The sequence below is a fragment of the Pezoporus wallicus genome, unplaced genomic scaffold (assembly GCF_028554395.1).
Source record: "Pezoporus wallicus isolate ANWC-B61680 ecotype Strahan unplaced genomic scaffold, APGP_CSIRO_Pwel_v1 contig_7237, whole genome shotgun sequence".
NCBI lineage: Eukaryota > Metazoa > Chordata > Aves > Psittaciformes > Psittacidae > Pezoporus > Pezoporus wallicus.
In genome coordinates this window covers 1926149-1932525 of record NW_026635802.1, presented here as the reverse complement: position 1 = coordinate 1932525, position 6377 = coordinate 1926149, and positions in this window count along the sequence as shown.

Here is a 6377-nt window from a genome sequence, read left to right as displayed (position 1 = left end):
TGGGAAGAAGTTAACCTCTTGAGGCCAGGAAAAAGGCAGCAGAAGACAATAGCTTCAGTGATTCACACACAATATTCCATAAAGTGGCATGGCAATTGCCTTTATTCCCCAAAGCCATGCACACCAATTTTTTTTTTGGTCAAGTTTCTCCCAACAGGCATTTTAAATGTCACAGTTTATATCCTAGATGAATTTCACTTGTGAGTGTTGTTGCTAAGACAGACCATATTGTGGCATCAATTTTTAATCAGGCTGTTCCCTCCAACTCATCAGGGAATTCTGCCTGAGATCTGCTGGTGGTATAAATCAAGAAGTTGTGCTGTTAGCATTTTTTATTACTCACTTGATGCCTCTCTGTGACAAGGAAGGATGATAAAAAGGAGAGGAAGAACATTTGAGTGAAAAATTAACTAAATATTACATCCTTTCTGATGAAATCTGTCTACTATACACCCATGAAGTACAGCATCAGCCCCCCTTGGAATTCAGTTTTGTTTTAATCCCAGAGCTTAAATGCTTGAGTTTGGTACTCCTGACATTTGCCCAGCAAGGAGCTGGATGCTTCACCCCGAAGCCTGGTGTGTGGACCACGGCTGGGGAATCAGCAGACTGTTCCTCTGCCACCATCTTTCTGACCATGTTGTGCCAGTATCCATGCAGTTTTCCAGGACAAAGAGCACTCCCCAAATCTCCCGGCCCCACCTAACCCTTTTCTCTGGATGCGGTTCAAGTCCACACAGAGTGTATCAGTGCATTGTTTTCATGGGCAGCTGGAAAACCCCAGGAATGAATGGAAACAGACGGTTACAGACAGCTAAATTGTACTCTCTCCTCTTCACAGAAAATGACTTTAATGGGGGTGCCTTCCCAAAGCAAGAATGGGATGAACACTACTGCAAATTTGGTGGGAGGCGAAATGGAGAACAGAGATGAGGAAAGATTTATTCACCAAACAAATTGCGGGGTATGTTTGGGAAGTGAGGGCAGACTGACATCCTGTTACTTTATCTGTAATGCTGGTATCATGCACAGCATCAGGCTCCCTCATGCTACTCCACAGTTGCCATTTTGTGCCTCCCCAACAGAACATTGGTCACCATCTGATCTTTCACACTTTCATCATGCCAGCGATTGCTGTAGGATTTTGCTAGGCAGTGACAATGTGGGCCAAATGATGGTGCTGCTGCAGCACGTCCTAGTTCTATTCAGCCCAACAGCAACAAGAGAGACAAAGCATGTCCACTGGTGAGCTCAAAACTCAGGCAAATAGAGGTGGACTTCGCTACAGTGCAGTTTCCCTGAGCTAATTTATGTTAGATTAGGTAGATGTAAAGTCCAGTCCTAAGAGTGAGAGTATTTGAAAAGATAAAGCCACGTATCTTGAGAGGTGCATGAGAAATACAACCTTTTATGTATAAATAACATAAAGTACCCCCCAAAAAACCAGAAAAGAACAGGTGTATCACAGGAATATTTTCTCTGTGAATCCAACCTGGGGTGCTGCATCTGAGCAGCCCAAGCTTCAGAGGTGCTCATAAATCCTGGTGGTAGTCTGAATGTTTACCCTAGTGTCCTCTTTACCACGGATTGCTGGGATATTTGGTGGAGAAAATGGTGAAGAACAGCACTGTCTCTGAACAAGCTCTGTCAGAGGCACCAAGAGAGCAGAAGCTTTGACATCCCTTGGGATGCTATATTTTCTCCCACCAGCAGTAACACCTCCCTAAGCCCTTCCCTGCCCTTCTCAGGCCTCTTGGAAAAGGTGTGCACTTCTTGTGGTACCTGTGTCAGGAGCAGGGGCAGTCTGCCCCGAAAGCCTGCTACAAAGCTCAGTCAAAGCTGTAGATTATTCTATTTTGGACAGTAGGTTTGTTCCTATAACTCTTCTAGGAGCAGTGAAATGTAAGAGATATTGTGAATGTTCCCCCCTTACCTAAGGTAACATAGCAATTTGGTTCTGCTGCCAATGAGGAAGATAAACAACTGAGAAATCATCCAGAGGCCAGATGTGAATGCAATTGTTAAAATACTGCCTAGGTCGCTGGTTGCAACTTCAGCATTTTTAGAAATGTGTTTTTGTACCAGTGTCAAAGGCACTGGGGCTCTCTGCTTGCATCAGTACAAATCTGGATTCATGCAGTTAAAGCCAGCAGCATTGTATCCATGCAAAATCAGTTAAAATGGGCTCAGAATCAGACTCGGAAAGTTACCCTTGTGTCACTTAGTAAGACATATTTCTTTTGGCTTCCATTTAGATTTGGTCCTTAAGGAGCCTGTCGTAAGAGATATATGGTCTGGGCAAGAGGCCAGCTTACTGTCTGGAAGAAACAGCAGGGCTCCCATCGAAGCAGGGAACAGGGTAAAATGAGCTTTTGACGATTACTTTGTAATTCTGTAAATATTTGTGATTTTGAATTATGCAGTAAAGTTCCCCCTCTGCAGTGATATGATAGAAGGGCCTTGGCATCTATAGACTACGCAAGAGGAAACCTGTTTACAGTAATCTTTGAAACAGATGCTGTGAGATCTTACACTTCCTGGTATGTAGCATCTTAAAAATTTCTAGGAAATCGCATCTGCTTTCCTAGCAAGAGATATAAGATGCTTTCACAGCAGTGGTTTTAAGTTACTGGTTCATTTCAGCAAAAAGTTAACGCAATCCCCTTCTTGCTCTATCTGAGTTCATGGCTAAATTCCCATTGTCACCAGGGATTGACAGTGGGGTTAGGTACTAAGACCCCATTTGTATCAACCAGCAACACTACCATCACCATTCATCAGGTCACTGAATACCACTTTTCTAGATGCCAGCCTTTCGGACTCCTGACATTGATTAGAAGTAGTCTATCCACCCAGGTAACGTGGCAGTGGACAGCAGAGACATACATGGGTTTTGCAGACAGGTATTCTTGTTACAACAGTATAGGAAACTTGGAAACCCATGTATTGTCAAAAGGAACTGTTTTGGAGACACTGCTTCAGAGCTGATTATGAACTAAAAGAACTTTGTAGATGCTTAGAGCAAATTCTAGGGTAAGTGACAGTTTCCAATCATCTTTTGTCCTGCAGGGGAATTTGCTAAATGTTCATACCCAAGCTAGATTTTTGAGCACTCCAGGACATTTCAAGCTGCAAAGGATCCATATTTATACAAAGAATGGAGGAACTCTGTTGCCTGTAAAAGAGGTCAGCTGCAGAGGGGCTGGAAAGAGCTGACTTGAGTCATGAAGCTTGGGTCTGAAGTCTGAAAGGATAACTTCAGATGATGTGCAAAACTGCATATACAGGCACTCTGCCCAGAGCCTATGAAAGCTTTTGGATGACCCTGGGAGAATGCATGAAATTTCAGAGTAGGCAGATGGGGAGGGCCTATACGTCTTCCAGACATTTTTTGGTGTTACCTAATACAATTGCCAATACTGCAGTTGTCTGTGTACCTCCACATGTGCTCTCCAGTCCTGTTCCCAGTGGAGCCTCACACACTGGTGCTCTATACATTAGGGTTTTGTAAAGCCTGGTTCTGCACTCCAGCTATGAACTGCCACTGTGCTAGGCACCACAGTGAGCAGTGCAGCCACACACTGTCCCTCCTGTGCTACCTACATATGAAGAGAGCCTCAGCTCACAGGCTGGAAGGGAGCCATGGTATACTTAAACAGTTGGGTGTCAATCTGGGTGTCAAGAAGACTGCTTTAAAGAGCATGTGGTTCCATGTGTAGATACTGTTATGACAAGAAGACTGCAGCTAGTCTGTGTATCAAATCAACCCTTGCTTTTAAAGAGGTTCCAAGCAGCATTAAACACAGTCTAGATGAAGTGCATGGTCACAGCCTTCCCCTGCACTGTGACTAGGGGTGCAAAGCCCCACATGGATCTAGAACTACACAGTGGTCTGTGATAAATGTTGAGAGCTGGCAAGGCCCAACTGGTATGAATTGTTAGGGAATTTCTTTGTTAAACTCTTGGCCACAACAGTATCCTGTGGCAATGAGTTTCACAGGCTGATTACACGTTGCCTAAAAGGTATTTCCTTTCAGAATTGGGAGTTAACTGCCTGCCATTGACTTGCCCTCATACTTGTGGCATTGGGCTGGGAAATCAAGACATTTCATCCTACAAAGCTATGCTGTGGCATCTTAACACAAAGCTCTGTGCCCATCTTTTAGCTGCAGTATGGCTCTGCCAGGAAATGTTGAATGCTGATATTACTGGACTTACCAAGGGATGGAGGGAAGAGAAGGAGAGGCAGCTTCTTCCCTTCCTTTGAGCATTAGCTCTTGCTGGGCCTGTGGAGCATGGTCACGCACTAATCAAGAAGCTGACCTGACTTCTGCTCCTCCATCCTCACTTCAGAGTAAGGCTACATCTTCTTGAGTTTTTATAATTAAATAACTGTAAAATTGATCTGCCTTCAACAATGCTAACTTAATGCAAGTGAAACTACTTAAATGTTGATAAGGTTTTGAATTTAATCTAAGCATTAAAAGCTGTATTTAAATCTATTTAAGCTTAATTTTTATTTACATTGCACCAGTGTAACTAGATCAATTTTTAAATCAAACTCAACTTTACCAGGGAAATTTTCTCAGCGTAGGCTAGATTTGCTCAGTGAGGAACTTTGCCTCTGGAGACACCATGCAACGTGCTTTTGAGGCTAAAAGTTCTCATTGACTATAATGATGTGGTTGATTCAAAAACAAGGCTGCATGTCAGTGCAGGATACGCCACTATCGATCTTCTGGGCCCCTGACAGTAGTTTTAAGAGAGTCAGTTGGCTTTTGCAATTTTCTGAGGTGAAGAAAGAGGAGGTAATACTTCATTATCAGCAATTCTGACAGAGATTGGGGTTGACAGCCTGAAGCAGAGCACTAGGATGAAGGTGAAAAGATACTGGCAGCCAGAAAGGTCCTTCTGTAGGAATGTGGAGTGGTTGGGATGATGGAAGGGGTTAATTCTCCAGGAAAGATAATTAGCATTGCTGTACACTTTATTCTTTTGGTTTTGGTTGATCTCTTGGTGCTGACTTCTTTGGGGCGTTATTGGCTCTGCTTCTTTGACAGAACAAAAGAGCTTTAGTTGTCCATCAAAGACCATTGCAATACACCCAGATACCCAAGGCCCCAGAAGGGGGAGGTGAACACGGAGGAGCTGCCTGTGTTCCTTCCCCACAAACAGCATCAATAAAATTATTGAAATCATCTGCATCATTATTGAAACCTTTTCAAGGAAAATGTTATTCACCATTTACATCAGGGCAGCTACTGATGTAAATGCTGACTTATAAGACCTCCAGCAGGGCTGGGAGCCTATGCTTCATGCCTGAACGTCTGTCAAGTGAGCCTAAACACAAATAATTTGTAAGAAAGTTGCTCATAGAGGCTTTTGCATCTGACCATTACTGTCTTGGGAGGAGGATTTAAGGAGTCTCCCTGCACTGTGTGTATCAGAGATGTGAGAGGTTGAATCTCTGGTAGAATGAAGCTATATTTTAAAGACAAAGGTCCCAATTCATTCTACTTAATGCAAGAGAATTAGGAACCTGCTGATGTTGGACCATGGTATAGTCCATGGTGAAGGACAGTGGCCAGCCCTTTCCCCTTCCAAAAGAGAGTGTAGCTGATCTAAACTGCACATCCTTTCTTTACTCCTGGTGACTGCCAAAAGAGCTAAAACTTGGCTCCAGACTTAGCAATAGCCACTGGATCCTGCAAGTCATGTACTATTAATCTAGCCATAAACATCCAGATGCCTTCTGAAGGTTTTATATTTATCTGGATGTTATAGGAGCAGCTCATGCACCTGTGTATGTACATACCTGTATTTCTGTACATAGCTAATAGAAATTTGTTGAAGAATGACAAGTGAAATATACACCAGCAATACTGAGTTTCATACTTTTGCATCCTTGGGTGTTTGTATGAAGAAAGATTCATTGCAGGATTTGGGCCCCGAGGAATAAAACTGAAGAGTAGATAACTTTTGCATTCCTCATTGTCCTACAACTATGAAAGAAGAACACAAACGTAATAAAGAAAAATTACCTAAAATTCAGGCAGATAAAACCAGTAGAAAAAGAATATTTAAAAAAAATCAAGAAAATTAATAAATATTCATGAAAAGCTTTCATCAGTCACCACAGGAGGGAAATATTAATTTGAAATAACAATAAGAAAACTTGAAAAGGCTTTAAAAGCAGGGAGGGAAGGAGCAGCACACCCTCTACTCTCATGGGCTCCTGCAACCAGTGCATGGCTGAGCTGTGCCAAGGGTTTCCGCTCTAGCTCAGCCTCCTCTGGAGATGTAAACTGCGTGTGTTTAAAACATGCATACCTGCCTCAGACCTAACAAAGTACCCCTTCCGTCTGAATTCTCCCTTG